This window comes from Macaca nemestrina, chromosome 5, assembly GCF_043159975.1.
Source record: "Macaca nemestrina isolate mMacNem1 chromosome 5, mMacNem.hap1, whole genome shotgun sequence".
Lineage (NCBI taxonomy): Eukaryota > Metazoa > Chordata > Mammalia > Primates > Cercopithecidae > Macaca > Macaca nemestrina.
This window is the reverse complement of record NC_092129.1, coordinates 171,225,228-171,240,153: the sequence shown is the minus strand read 5'-3', so window position 1 is coordinate 171,240,153 and position 14,926 is coordinate 171,225,228. Positions and strand designations below refer to the sequence as shown.

General features: G+C 42.4%; 1 protein-coding gene and 1 long non-coding RNA gene across 14 annotated transcripts in view; both read left to right on the top strand.

Annotated features, from left to right (window-relative positions):
- LOC105482440 (phosphatase and actin regulator 1) overlaps positions 1 to 14,926 on the top strand; it is a 578,235-nt gene that overhangs the window by 180,261 nt on the left and 383,048 nt on the right. The gene's annotated exons all lie outside the window — the stretch shown is intronic.
- Positions 1 to 14,926, top strand: part of LOC105482443 (uncharacterized) — an 81,605-nt gene that overhangs the window by 60,208 nt on the left and 6,471 nt on the right. The window contains exon 2 of one of the 2 annotated variants that reach the window (XR_011622996.1): positions 1 to 14,926. This exon is cut by the window's left edge and continues 52,772 nt beyond it. The exons of the other annotated variant lie outside the window; for it this stretch is intronic. This is a non-coding gene — a long non-coding RNA (uncharacterized lncRNA). 2 annotated transcript variants of the gene reach the window in all.

Here is a 14,926-nt window from a genome sequence, read left to right as displayed (position 1 = left end):
CTAGTTAGAGCTTTTGCAGACTCAATTGCAAAATCTTCAAGTGAAGGACCGAGTTTGGTTGTTGACATAATAATATGGTCTTATCTAAATATTTTGTTTTCTTTGACTATCACTTGAGCCAAGCAGAGGAAAAACAATGGCAGTTACTATTTCAGACACATTTATAGACATCTTTTTTTTCCCCCATGGAAAAAAAGGAACAGGACAGTGTGAGAAACTGAAGTTCATTCTTCCATTTATTCAGAGATATGAAGACATGTAAGACCTTGTCGTACTCATGCTGCAGGAACACACAATGTGGAGTAAAGGAAGATGGCAGACATGGAAACTATCATCTCTGATTAAGCAGCATAAGTTCCACAAGAGATATCATGATTGATAAGGAGAATAGACTTCATCAGAATACTCTTTGGCATTGGGGCAGTGGGACTATGAGGAACACCCTTACTTGAACCAGACCTTGAAGTAATGGTGGGATTTCCAGGACAAAGGAAGATAGAGATCTCCAGAGAAGGAAGAGAGAGAGAGAAGGCACACAGCCTTGACAATATAGAGTGTCCAGGCAACACTTGAAAATAAAGTGGTTGAAGGTGAGATTGGAAAGAAAGAAAAATCATTTTATTTGAACCCCTACTATATGCTGGGCCATGTCAGGCACTTTACAAACATGATTCTCTGATTCTTTCTGTAAACCATATCTTACAGGCATGAAAAACAGGGCTCTGAGAGGTCAAAAGGGTCACATAGACAGACGTGTGCAAAGCTGAAGCCAAACACAGCTGTGTGGCTCCAGAGCCTATGCCCTTCACATTAGGCACACAAATGCTAGGTAGGCTGGGGCACAGAAATCAAAAAAAGAAAGTTAACAAGAGCAAGATTATTATATTTATATCTTCTAATAAACCTTAATCCATCAACAATTTTTTTAAATGCTGCTTTAAGGTTCACTTGCTTTCATTCTTAAACTGGAAAGCGAATCCCTGGAGAGGTTCTAGATATATGCAAGATGATCCTGTGATTCCTTCATTATTACATACTATATGATTCTTTTACAACTAGTATTTTGGGGGGCCCCTTTTTCCTCCTCCCTTGTGACCTGCTGTACACCCAGCCTCTGAAGCCTGCAGGCTGATCACACGATTATTATCTTTCAACCAGTCTGTCAGCCCCTCTTTTCCAGCCCTCAGATTGACCAAAGGCAAGAAAAAATATATATATATACAGTTTGGTTTCCTTTTCTCTTCTTCCACCATGACTGCAGATGTTACTTCTCCCTCAGGGACAAGCAGCTCTCCATGCAGGCAGTTCATTCAAGGCTAAAGCCTTTTGCTAAGTCAAGTGTCACATGGGCTTCCATATTTAGCAAAGCAGCCCTGTTGTTTCAGGGAGAGAAGAATCTGGAACCCCTCTGTTTAACTGACATCAGCTCCACTCTCTGCTGAGCGGGGGCAAAGGAGACAAGACACCTCAGGCTGACGATTACATGTCTGTCAGTGAGCTCACATTAATGGCAATTTGCAAGGGAACACGTCACCCACTGGCTGACTGTGGGATTTTTATTGGTCTCTTTACTTTTTAAGCATTCTCGCCATCTCGTGGCTACTTTCAATATTGCATGTGAATGAGTGGGCACAGGTTCAACCACCTTGGAAATCATTAACTCATCTATTCAAGTACTTTTTGAGACTCTAATATCTCAAGTACTTACACAGAAAAGCAAGCGGATAAAAGCAAATAATAAGAAAAGCCTAGGATAATTAATGCAATTATTTTTCACTACACTTTAAATCTCAGGAGCCAGGCTTGTCGCTGCCAGGTTTCCAAAGGCCATCAAAACTTTTCATTTGGGTGGGACACAGTGGCTCATGCCTATAATCCCAGCACTTTGGGAGGCCAAGGCAGGCAGATCACTTGAGGTCAGGAGTTCGAGACCAGCCTGGCCAACATGGTGGTACCCCATCTGTACTAAAAAACACAAAAATTAGCCGGGTGTGGTGGCACACGCCTATAATCCCACCTACTTGGGAGGCTGAGGCATGAGAATCTTTTGAACTCGTGAGGCGGATGTTGCAGTGAGCCGAGGTCACACCACTGCACTTCAGCCTGGGCGACAGAGTGAGACTCCTTCTGAAAAAAGAAACAAAAAAACTTTTCATTGACTTTTCTGCCCAGCCGTGCTGTCACCCCTAACCACATACTAGAGTTAGACAGGTCCTGCTACATGATAAGTCACTTAACATGTTTCCATTAGAGCTATAAGACATCTGAGAAATGGAATCGAATGTCTATTTTATATACCTAGAATTACATGAGGAATAAATGCCCAGCATAGAAAAAATATCCAAAAAGGAAAAAAATTAAAATCATTTTAATTTCATCATGCAGAGATCTTGATTAATATTTTAATGTAGTTCCTTCCATATTTTTATGCTTATATGTTATAAAATACTATGCATGCTGTTTTTAAACCTTCTCTTTAAAAAATGTGAGTGTCTCTTTTTTGTTCATTACTATATCCCTAGAGCCTAGAACACTGTTTGGCACACCAGGGTTTCTCTATAAATACTCATTAAATGAATGAATGAATGTAAATAAACCAATCTGCAGAATTGCTTTTAATATCTGTATAATATTCTACTCTTAGGATATTCTATATATATTTAACTAATCTACTCTTGTCTGATATTATGACTCTTTTTTTTTTTTTTTTTTCCTTTTGAGACAAAGTTTCCCTCTTGTTGCCCACGCTGGAGTGCAATGGCACGATCTTGGCTTACTGCAACCTCTGCCTCTCGGGTTCAAGCGATTCTCCTGCCTCAGCCTCCCGAGTAGCTGGGATTACAGGTGCCTGCCACCACATCTGGCTAATTTTTTTTTGTATTTTTAGTAGAGATGGGGTTTTGCCATGTTGGCCAGGCTAGTCTCATACTCCTGACCTAAGGTGATCCACCTGTCTCGGCCTCCCAAAGTGCTGGGATTACAGGCATGAACCACCGTGCCTGGCCGATTCTTTCTATTTTTATTGTTAACAAAACTATAATAAGCAAAGGTAGTGGAGTTTGTGAGTTTTACTAGATAGTAGCATGGTAAAGGGGTCCCTCAGTCAACCTTGTGGTTATGAGACCAGGTGCAGCAACGGTGGTAACTGCTTTCTAAAGAAAACGCAAGCTCTGCTATGGCGGATTGCATACTCTGTACCTTTTATCCATCAAAATGAAACCAAAGTGACATCCTCTTCGTCAGAACTCTAAATATGGATTCTCGAGCCTAGCTGCAAATTAGCATCGCCTACGGGAATTTCAGAACTAGGGATGCCTGGGTCCCAGGCCCCAGAGATTCTGACTTAATTGGTCTGGGTGGGTCTCACCCACAAGGATTTTCCAGAACTCCTGGGTAACTCTGATGTGCAACTGGGACTGAGAAACTCTGCTTTAAATAGAGTGACCCACGGGGAGCATGTCAGGGAGACCTCATTAAAGTACTTGTTTCCTGGTGAAAAAGCTCTCTGAGTGCGTGCAGCTCAAAATAAACACACAATGCCATGTGTATTGTAGCTTCTCAGATCCAGTGCTTCGAGTTCTGCATGCTAATGCTGACTGGAACCCTTCAAACCTACTTTAGGGAATTAACAGAATTAATGCAAATGGAGCAAACGCCTAGTAGATAACATGTGAATACCACAATGACTTTAGGGCCTTGTGTACATAAAGACATAAACTACACATTGCTATTGTAATACAGTAAACCCTTTAGCAGGCATTACCCTTGTAACTCAACATAAGTATCAGAATAGGCTTCAATGGTAGGGTAGGAGAAATTAACTTGGGAACTGCATACACGTGCTGTAATTGATTTAGCACCATTTGACAGATTTGTTACGGTGTTTCTTCTCACAGATTCTTCAGAAACATAGACCACATATTCCCTTGACAATTCCCTTCGCCTGCTTACTCTCAGCTCTCATTTTATGTTTATCAGACTTCTGAGCTAGCCCCTCTGAACTGAGCATGCCCGGATCACGAAGCCCCAACCCAACACTAAGGTACAATTAAGTGCTTCACAGGGGACTGAATTGCCAGACAGTCCCATGGGACAGAAAACACCATAGGGCATTGGATGGGATCCCTGTTCCCTGGGAGATTCTAGTTAATAATAAAAGTAAACAGCAGAGAAGCATTCTCCAGTGCTGAAAGCAGTTCTAAACATATTTCTTTAGGCAATAAAGTGTCTCCTTTAGAAAACTACAGTGAACTGACGGTTCGTTATGTTTTTCTTCCCACACAATTGGTTTTGATCCGTGTGGTTCTTTCTTGCCTTTTAAGTGTCCTTCTTGTATTTTTTTTGGAGGGTTGGTGGGTCTCTCTAGAGAACTGGAAAGGTCAGTTATCTCCAATGTGCTAAGGGTAGAATTCAAAGTAGTGTAGCTGGAAATTCTATTGATCCCTTCCTGATAGTGAAGTTTAAGCACCCAGGATGCCATCTTGAGTAGTTCACTGTCACAAAGAGTTCCACCTACATCCATCACTTGGATCAATGGCAGACGTAGAAATGTTGGACCAAAATAAAAGTTCCCTAGTAAGGATGATCACACACATCCTTTTTAAAGGGGCCATTTCTGAAAACAACACATAATTCAACTGAATAATAATGAGAATCCTCGCCACCCTTGGCTTCTGTGTCCCTCTGTTGCATAGTGGACGTGGAAAATATGTCATAACCTTGTCTCTTACTTTCACTTCCTCTCCATGTGAGGAGGAGATTTAGTGGTATATATGTCCTTAAGTCAAATGATCCCATAGAAAATACCCATTCTTGCAGTGCAACGGGTTCATCCTCCCGCTTTAAGCCAATCCCACCCCTCTGGCCACAGACTCCACCCATCCTGCTTCTTTTGGGGACCTTCTCTATCATTCCTCTGCTTTTAATAGTGTTTTCCATTGACATTAAACATGCCCAGTCTCTCCCATGCTACAAAAAGCCTCCACCAATCCTGCCTCCTCTCATTATTGCCATAGGCTATCATCCTAACTCCCCCTACTCTGGCACACACAGACTTCGCCTAATTTATAGCGTCCACATCCTCTCTTTTATTTATATCCTCAATTTGGCTGTAACCTCTCCCATTCCACTAAGCCCTCTCCAGCCAGAATGACTTATTGTGTCTTTGTTCTAACATGCAACAGACACTTTGCAATCTTTATTATTATTATACTTTAAGTTCTAGGGTACATGTGCAGAACGTGTAGTTTTATTACATAGGTATACACGTGCCATGGTGGTTTGCTGCACTCATCAACCCATCACCTACATTAGGTATTTTTCCTAATGTGCTCCCTCCCCTACCCCCCACCCTCCAACAGGCCCTGGTGTGTGATGTTCCCCTCCTTGTGTCCATGTGTTCTCATTGTTCAACTCCCACTTATAAATGAGAATATGCAGTGTTTGGTTTTCTGTTCTTGTGTTAGTTTGCTGAGAATAATGGTTTCCAGCTTCATCCACGTCCCTGCAAAGGACTTGAACTGAAATCTTTATTCTACTGAACTTTTGGGGCAGCATTTATCACTGTGGACCACTCTCTCCCTTGAATCACTCCTTTTATTTGACCTCAGTCCGCCACATTCTCTTAGTTTCTCTTTTTCCTACCTCTCTGTCCATTTTTGCCACTTCTCCTTCCTTTTGTTCTCCTAAACCTTATGTTTACACACTGTCCTGCCCTCTACCATTTTCTCTTCTCTGGAAAGTTTCCCTGCCCGAGGGATCCATCCACTCCTTCATCTCCAAATACCAACTGGGAGCTGATGACTAAAAGCTCCACTTTATTCGAGATTGCCCTCCTGAGTCCTAAAACCTTATGTTCAACAGACCCCACAACCCCAACATGTCCCCGACTCAGCCTCCACTCGCCCTCAGCCCACTTCTATCGTTCCTGTCTCCAGCAGCAGCAACGCCAAGGGCCTATTTGCCAAACCAGAAACCTGGCAATCCTCCTTCATGACCAAAAGGCCAACTCCTGTCAAGTCGGCTTCCTAAATGCCTCAGACATATCTGCCTCCTTTTGTCTTGGCCACTGCTACGTTTAATCCAGGCTACTGACTCGCACTGGGACCACCTTGGCCAGCTCCCGGCAGGACTCATTGCTTCCATTCTTTCGGATCCAGTCTCGCGCTACAGCCAGAACACACACTCTCTCTCCCTGGGCCACTATATGTCCTTGTTGTCAGGACTTCCCCATCGATGTCAGAATGCAAATTCCTTAGCTTATGCTTTGTGAGGTTCTCTGTAATCTACCTGCTTGCCTTCCAGCCTACTATATGTCGATCAGCTCCCCTGCACCGCACTGCAACCCTGTTCCCAGTACTTGCAGTTCCTTCAAGTTGCCTCCCTGTATCTCACCTCATGCCCTTTGTACATGCTGTTCCCCTGGGCCTGCCTGAAATGTGCTTCCACCAGCAAAGCTCCCCCACTCCACTTCTGGCTAACACCTCCTCATATGCAGCCTCCCTGGTAAAGCCTCCTTGGGTCCCCAGTATCTGTGACAGTGGCCTCCCTGCATTCTCCCAGAGCACCTGTGCGTGCTCCCCTCACATCACTTCTTACCTTGGATTGAAATTGCTGCTTGTCTGTGGTTTCCCCACTTTAAAAGGGCTGTACCTTCCTTACAGTAGGGGCCAAATCTTATTCATGATTTGCCCACACCTATCACATGCCTGACATACAGTAAGGGATCAAGAAATATTCATTGCAGCAAGGTTTTACTTTCCTAATGCAGGGTTGTTATGGGGAATAGTGATGGAAATAATCATTGTAAAGGCATTAAAGTAATAAAAGCACCCCCAGAGAAAGATGATACATCAACCTTTTACCCGTTAATATAATTTTTAGACATGTCTATATGCCATAAACAGTTCAAATAGCCCAGCATTTAATATGGTTCCTTTAATTTGTCTGAGGGAAAGAAGAAAACTATAATTAAAAGGATGTGCCTTGTAGTTACTTGCAAGTATTCATAAAAATCAGACACTAAAGGAATAAAGCAGCCAGCAACAAGAGAGGCAAGCTGCTATTTCCAGGTACTGGGGTCACTGTGTGTTTGCCTGCGCCCTCTTCTGGGTTGACTGAGAATAGCTTAAGTGTTGAAAAGACTCCCGAAGGAGGTCTTTATGCTTAGGATAAACCCAGCAGTGTGGTTCCAGATTCAGATCAACTCTGTCTTTCTAAATGAGAATGAGTAGTTGAAAATCTGGGAAAGAAAGTGTATGACATTATGCTTGATCAGGAAACTGCTTTTTTCCAGCATGACTGCACGCCCGGTTCTGTGCTGTGTGGTGCCTCCTGTGTCCATCCCACTGAGAGGGATGGGCTCCATGGTGGTCACCCGGGGGCCGTCATCACTAGGGACACAGCTTGTCCCCTTACACCACCAGTGGCCCCTGCCCTAGCAGCCAGAAAACCAAGCCAGGGGACCTCCTCTGTCTAGTGGACCCTCCCTGAAGCACATTGGCCAGATTCAGCAAACATTCAACAAATATTTTATCTGGCAACCCTATCTCTGACATACCTAACCCCACTGTATCACCTTCTGGTCTCCTTGCTTCACTTCTTCAAGCCACTTGTTCTTCCTCTTAAAGATTAGCCTCTTAAATTGCTTGAACTTAAGATTTTTTTCTTTATTATTTTCAACTTGTCTGAATCCCTCCCTCCCCCTCATTCTTTGTTTTACTTTCTGTTGTTTTTAAACGACTTCCATTTACCTCATCATTTTTTTTCTAAGTGGATACCTTTATCTTATGATTTATTGTTACTTTCGTCTTACTTTAACTCCCACTCATCTTGTGCTGAGAGGCTTTCAAGCTTTACATTTTCTGATCTCTAAAACTGTTTGTTCTTTTGCATTGTCTTGGCTTATTTTAATATTTTATCATGGGAGGCTGAGGTGGGTGGATTGCTTAAGTCCAGGAGTTTGAGATCAGCCTGGGCAACATGGTGAAACCCTGTCTCTACAAAAAATACAAAAATTAGCCAGGCATAGTGACGCATGCCTATAGTCTCAGCTACTTGGGAGGCTGAGGAGGGAGGATTACCTGAGCCCAGGAGGTAGAGGTTGCAGTGAGTAGAGTTTGTGCCATTGTACTCCAGCCTGGGCAACACAGTGAGACTCTGTCTCAAAATATATATATATACATCAATTTTTATATTAAAGTCCATGTTCAGTTTCTGACTTGTATATGAATTACTCTTTGCCTCATTTTTACTTTATCTACTGTTTCACTAATCGTTCCTAACTCTTGTGTGTGTGTTGTCATTTTAACCCGACGTTTCGCTTGATGTTTAAACCTCTTTTGCTTGTTTTTTCTTTCATTGCTCAGGTAAGTGTTACCTTCCACTTTTACGTTTAAATGTGATCTTTTTCTTGTTTTACGAAGGGCGGTTGAGGAGGCATGCTGATAAAGGGACCATCTGAAGGCAGTCCTGCTCTTGGGAGGATGTGTTTTCTCTTGCCGAGGGTACTTCCTAGGGGAGAGGGTAAGGGGAGCCAGAGCCCATTCTAGGCACGTTCCTTCACTTTGTTTCTTTGTAAGTAAAGAAATAAGGAGCACTGAGTCAGGAAGTGAGGCAAACCATGGGCTGATGGAAGCCCTGTTGGGCTACTGGAGAATGAAGATTCTATTTTCTGCTTATAACAGTGATTTTTGCAAAAGTATCTACATACCAGTACCAAAACCATTACTACAGCCTATTTCTGCATAGACAGCTGCTTCTTGGCTTTCATTGTAAGTGAAGAAAGTAGAGGAGGCCTAAGAACAAGAGGCTCCTCTTGTAATCCTCCCCAAAGATGGTAATGTGATCCAAAAAGCAAATGCAAAGGAAGAAAGCAAAGAGAAAGGAAGGAAGGAAGGTAAGGTTGGAGGAAAGGAGGAAAGAGGGAGGGAGAGAAGGCAGAGAAAATAAAATGGATTTCATGCAATTTTTTGTTTGTTTGTTTTGAGACAGAGTCCTGCTCTGTCGCCCAGGCTGAAGTGCAATGGCACGATCTCGGCTCACTGCAACCTCCACCTCCTGGGTTCAAGCGATTCTCCTGCCTCAGCCTCCCGAGTAGCTGGGATTACTGGCGCCCACCACCATGCCTGGCTAATTTTTGTATTTTTTAGTAGAAACAGGGTTTCACCATGTTGGTCAGGTTGGTCTTGAACTCTTGACCTCAGGTGATCCACCTGCCTCAGCCTCTCAAAGTGCTGAGATTACAGGCGTGAGCCATCGCACCCGACCCAAGTGTTTTTATATCAGCTTTCTTATTGTACAGACTAAGACAGAAAAAAGAATCAACCACCTTAGCCTGGAATCCCTGAAAAATAAACTCCAGTGTCTATGCTTAACAGTGGCTTCTCAACAAGGGAAGTGGGGGGAATTTTGCTCTCCAAGGGACATTTGGCAATGTCTGGGACATTTTTGGTTGCCATAACTTGGGAGAGGCTGGAGAATGCTACTGCCATCTGATGGTGAAGCTAGGGAGTTGCTAAGCCCCCTACATGCACAGGACCGCCCCTTGCAGACAATGCAAATGATCTAGCCCTCAAGGTCAGTAGAGGGGAGGTTAAGAACCTGCTATAGGCCAGGCGTGGTGGGCTCATGCTTATAATCCCAGCACTTTGGAGGACGGAAGGGGGCGGATCACCTGAGGTCAGGAGTTTGAGACCAGCCTGGCCAAAATGGCGAAACCCCGTCTCTATTAAAAATACAAAAATTAGCTGGGTACTGTGGCACGTGCCTGTAATCCCAACTACTCAGGAGGCTGAGACAGGAGAATCATTTGAACTCAGGAGGCAGAAGTTGCAGTGATCTGAGAGCGCACCACTGCACTCCAGCCTGGGCGACAGAGCAAGATCCTGTCTCCAAAAATAAAGAACCTACTACAGTGAGTTTTCCTGACAATCTTCCCCTTACCTTCCAATACTTCTAGGCTCTTCCACTGGATGATCATACAACATCTCCTTGGGTAAACACAGTGTCAGTTCCAGTATCCCAGTCATCTCTGTGGTATCACTTTTCTCCACATCTTTCCTAGGCTGAGGGGGATAGACCTGGATTTTCTTTTCCCAGCATTCATTTTCTTCCTCTTGAATGTTCGATTACTCAATCAATCAAATGTCATGAAGAATGTATAACAGGCCTGCAGAATGTGCAGATTCGCTCACTACTCTCTCAAAGCAGGATGAACTATCCATGTTTTGATAAAGCTGAACAAACCCACACTGTCCATCTCAACAGGCCACTTAAGCCCCCAGCAGCCCCGTCCCCAGAAGACACTCAGCTTCCTTAGGGCAATGACACCATTTGTCCAGACCCAGCAGGCCCCTTGTGACTGCCTTCCTCCATGAGTTCCAAACGTCCCTGGTGGCTCTTTCAACTTACGAATTTGAAGTGAAAGAAGAAGAGAAACAAATGTCTTCATGGGAGGGGACAAAGTGTGGCGGTGAAGAGCGAGGGTCCTGCAGCCAGATGCCTGCATTCGGCTCCCAGCTCTGCCATGCATTGCCTGGGAGACTTGGCCACCTTCTTTAACCACTATGTGCCTCAGTTTCCTTATTTATAAGGTGGGAATACCGTCAAGGTTCCCTAGAGGATCAAATGAATAAGGATAAGGAAAGCACTTAGAACAGTATAAGGCACAAAGCACCTGTGTGGTAAAGGGTGGACATTATTAAAGGGAGACAGGTCTTCAAGTAGGAGCCAAGAAGTGAATGTTCCCATCACTAATACCAACCTAAAATAGCATTAGTCCAAATGTATCATGCACGTGGTCAGCATAGCCAAAGGTTGCCTCACTGCAAGGTTAAAGAAGAAGCTAAACTAATTTCACTTCCTTACAAGGGCAACAGGACTGGACTCCATCCTTCTCGACGTGGATTGTTTCCTCTTTCCTGTTTAAGAATGAGCACATTGGGTGCAATTCTCCAAGGCTCCCCACTGGTTTATTCTTCCCTCCTGGCCTTTGCCCTTAGAGAGGTTTATAGCCTTCTCCCTAATAACTCAGTACATAATCATTAAGAAGCACGAGTAAAATGGGATTTTAATGACTTCATTAAAGGTAATAAATATGTCTATGCCCTTAAGGTCATATAAAACAAAATAGTTTAAAAATCATTGGCCATAGTTATATTTTTCCACGAGCTGAGTTTTAAAATAGTATAAAGTCTGTGGTAAATTAAGAGAGATTTCAGCCCACTAACATTCCTAAACCGTTCTAAATGGGTCAGGAATTCAACTGGAATATCTATGGGTTTTTTTGTTTCTTCTTATTTCCTGATAATGCCATATGTTTTATAATTTAGCATCTTATTAAGGAGGTAAGAGCCTTAAAACTTTTAAAGTCAATTCTTGTTTTTAACTATACAAATTATTTTTAGTGGAGAATTTGCTTATTATTATTTTGACAGAATGCCTACATTCATTTTAAGATTTAGGGGATTATTGAGCTACTCTTTTTCATATCTCCAGCATATCAAGCAGCATCTGGAACAGAGAAGACATTTTCATTTATGTTTATTAAATAACCAAAACATACATATGAATTAGCAAATAAACTATATATAAAGGCAATAGTTAGGGCTTCTTTTAGCATTTCCTTTTGTCTTTAAACTAGTTCCTTTTATAGAAACTACTCATTATGGCTGGACACAGTGGCTCACATCTGTAATCCCAGCAATCTGGGAGGCCCAGGCGAGCGGCTCACCTGAGGTCAAGAGTTCGAGACCAGCCTGCCCAACATAGTGAAACCTCGTTTCTACTAAAAATACAAAAAAATTAGCCAGGCGTGGTGGCAGGTGCCTGTAATCCCAGCTACTCCGGAGCCTGAGGCAGGAAAATCGCTCGAACCCAGGAGGCAGAGGTTGAGGTGAGCCGAGATTGTGCCACTGCACTCCAGCCTGGGCAACAAGACTGAAATTCTGTCTCAAAAAAAAAAAAAAAAAAAAAAGGAAAGAAAGAAAAGAAACTACTCATGACAATAGTTTACTTGCTGTAAGAATCACATTGAACATTAAACCTTTCCATCTTCATTTTCATAACATCTCTTTGACTTGGGGAAGGACAAATGACTCTTTATCTGCAGGGTGAACTAGTTACATTCCCCGAGGCACTGACCAGGACTCAGTCTAGCATAATCAGAACCCCATCCAACCAACCTAATATGTTGTGTAAAGGGCACAGTCTGGCTTCTGAGAGAGATGGATCTCAACCTCATCGCTGCTGCTTCTTAACCCCTTTAAGCCTCAATTTCTTTTTGTATCAAAGGGGAACAACAGTGATTTTGTCGAGATGAGGTATGCGAAGTCCCTGGCATGCAGTGAGCACTAAGCAATAAGTGTTATTTATTGGGCCAAGATTCCAACTACTTTCATAAAAATAGCAGGAAAGTCAAATGGAAAGCCGACTTGATGGTAGGGGAGGCTTCTACCCACCAGCTAATTCCATGTTTCTCAACCCTGCACTGAACGTTAAAATCACCTGGGGAACTTTTGAAAAATTATGATGCCTGGTCCCAACCCCATGGAGCCTGGTTTAAATGGGGACAAGATAGCTATGGATTTTTCAAGTTTCTCCAGGGGATTCTAATGACCACCCAGGGTGGAAAAGCATGGAGCTAACGGGGGTGCAGGACCAGTGTCCTCATAGGAAGTCAAAGGTTTGGTGGTAAACGACCACTGAAGCACATTTTCAAGGTGAGATCCATTGGAATGTATATTCCTGTCCTTAAACTCAATCTAGTGTAAAATGATGGGTATCTTTTAATAAGACCTTCAGCACGGGTTCTAGAGCCGCCTGTTCTCATACTATGTGTCTAATTAGCAGCCATATATTCATTTAAGCACAAAATTTATCGAACCCCTCCTATATGCCAGGAATTGTGCTATTCTTCTGGGGTCCGGAACTGCGGGTAACACGGTCTTTGCCGTCATTTCTGGTCTAGTGAAGGAGATAGAGGAGACTGACAGTTCTGTGTGACAGACAGTAGGAGACGGATCACTAAAACAGGCTCAGGAGGGAGAGGGCCTGACAGGACATCCAGAGAAGGTGATGACAAGGAATTAACCAGGCAGAGAGGAGAGATCCAAAGACAGGATTTTGGTGGCTCGAGTGAGGAGGAGTGTTTGCCAGTTTCATAAAACAACCATAAATTAATATTGCTTTATATTTAACTTACCAGTTTAAGTGAGTGAGCACCTTTTGTACATTTAAGATGAAAATTAGGATAATAGGGGCTTAGAATATTCCTACATGGCAACATCTCATTAATTGAATTTCCTGGGATGCGTGTGTGACAATGTCCCAACATAGCATATTAAAGGGGTTGAGTGAATAACTTTTAGTATTGCTTCTAACTACTTTAAAGTTCTAGAACAGAAGTAGAATGGTTTTGCAAGTTGCCTTTCTCTCACTTTATTTCTGCTTTTCTATTTATATAACAGACTAATTAAGGCACATTTTGTGTGTCTGTCATTGTCTATATATGAGATAGTCAGATTCATGGAAATGTCACTTGCGGTCTGAGTGTAAAATTAAATCTCTGGTAGTTGGCCTATTGACAGCTCTGGTTTTAACCAGTTAGACAGAATGACTTAAAAATATATTACTTCTTATGCTCAGTGGCATTCGACTATAGAATTATTGCAATCTAGAGATTTGGGAGGGATATCAAAACATTTCAGAATTGATACTTGGCTTACAATACACATAAATTATGTGTTTCTATTTTCTCATTTCCTATGATCATAGCGCTAGAGTGCTCAAGGGGTCAGCCTTTTCCCCCTCCAAAAACCTCATGCTTAAAGATGCTTTCAGAGCTTTCAATAAAAAGCACTCTTGATAATAAACTAAAATATTTCCTTCTCTCAGATCATCTGTATGTTTTTAGCTTTGAAAACTAAAAAGCCCTATTCAATGCAGGGTATGAAATCAGTCAGTATTCTCTCCTTTAAAATCCAAAATTAACTAAAAATAAACAAACACATAAAAGGAGAATTTTTTGGCTCTAGGGATAGTACTAGCTTAGGCAAGGATGAACACAGACCCTCAAATGTCTTCATGACCCTTTCTGTGTGCCTCTATCTCTTGGTTCTGTTGTCTTTGTTTTCTAGCAGGATCCTTCTACACAGAGGAAACTGAATATATTTCATGACCTTTTAATGGGAAACCCACTCTCAGTGAAGCTTTCCAGTCCCCCAAAAGAATTCCAATTGGTTCTGGTTGGGTCACATGCCCACTCTGGACCAATCATTACGTTTAGAGAAATGAGGCTTTCTGATTGACACTTGGCTCGACCACCGTGGTTGGACAGCACACTTGAAGGATGTACCCATCAGAATCACATGAAGAGGCACAGAAAAGTTCCCTGAGAAAAGAATTGAGGCAGATAGACTAAGAGTTGGCCAATACTGGTAATCATGTTATTATAAGGTTTCTCTATTTCCTCCTTCAAAATTTGAATATTTCCACTAGATAAAAATGAAGATTTAATTTGAAATATTAACGGGATTCTATAGTTGGCATTTCCTCTTTTTAAAGTCCTTTCAGCTACTGACATATTTCCCTTCAATGAGCAATTGGCTTTTTCTATTACATTACAAAATTCTCTTTGGTTAGTCAACTGTCTGAGGCAACTGTTAGAAGCTCATATTACTAGTGCATCAGAAAAATAATTATAGTTTAAAGTAGAAATAAGTTAACCAAACCTAATCAGCTTGAATTTTTTGTTTCTCCAGAGAGCCAGATAGGGGAAGAAGGAGAGAAGTTTGGAAATTATGAGCAATTTCACTTTTGTGCTCTCCACTAATTGCTCTGTGTAGTTATTGCAATTTGAAAGCATTCATTTCCACTCAAGGAGCCTCCAGCAAGGTAGAACTACTTGTGGAGGTCATTTTGATCTAAG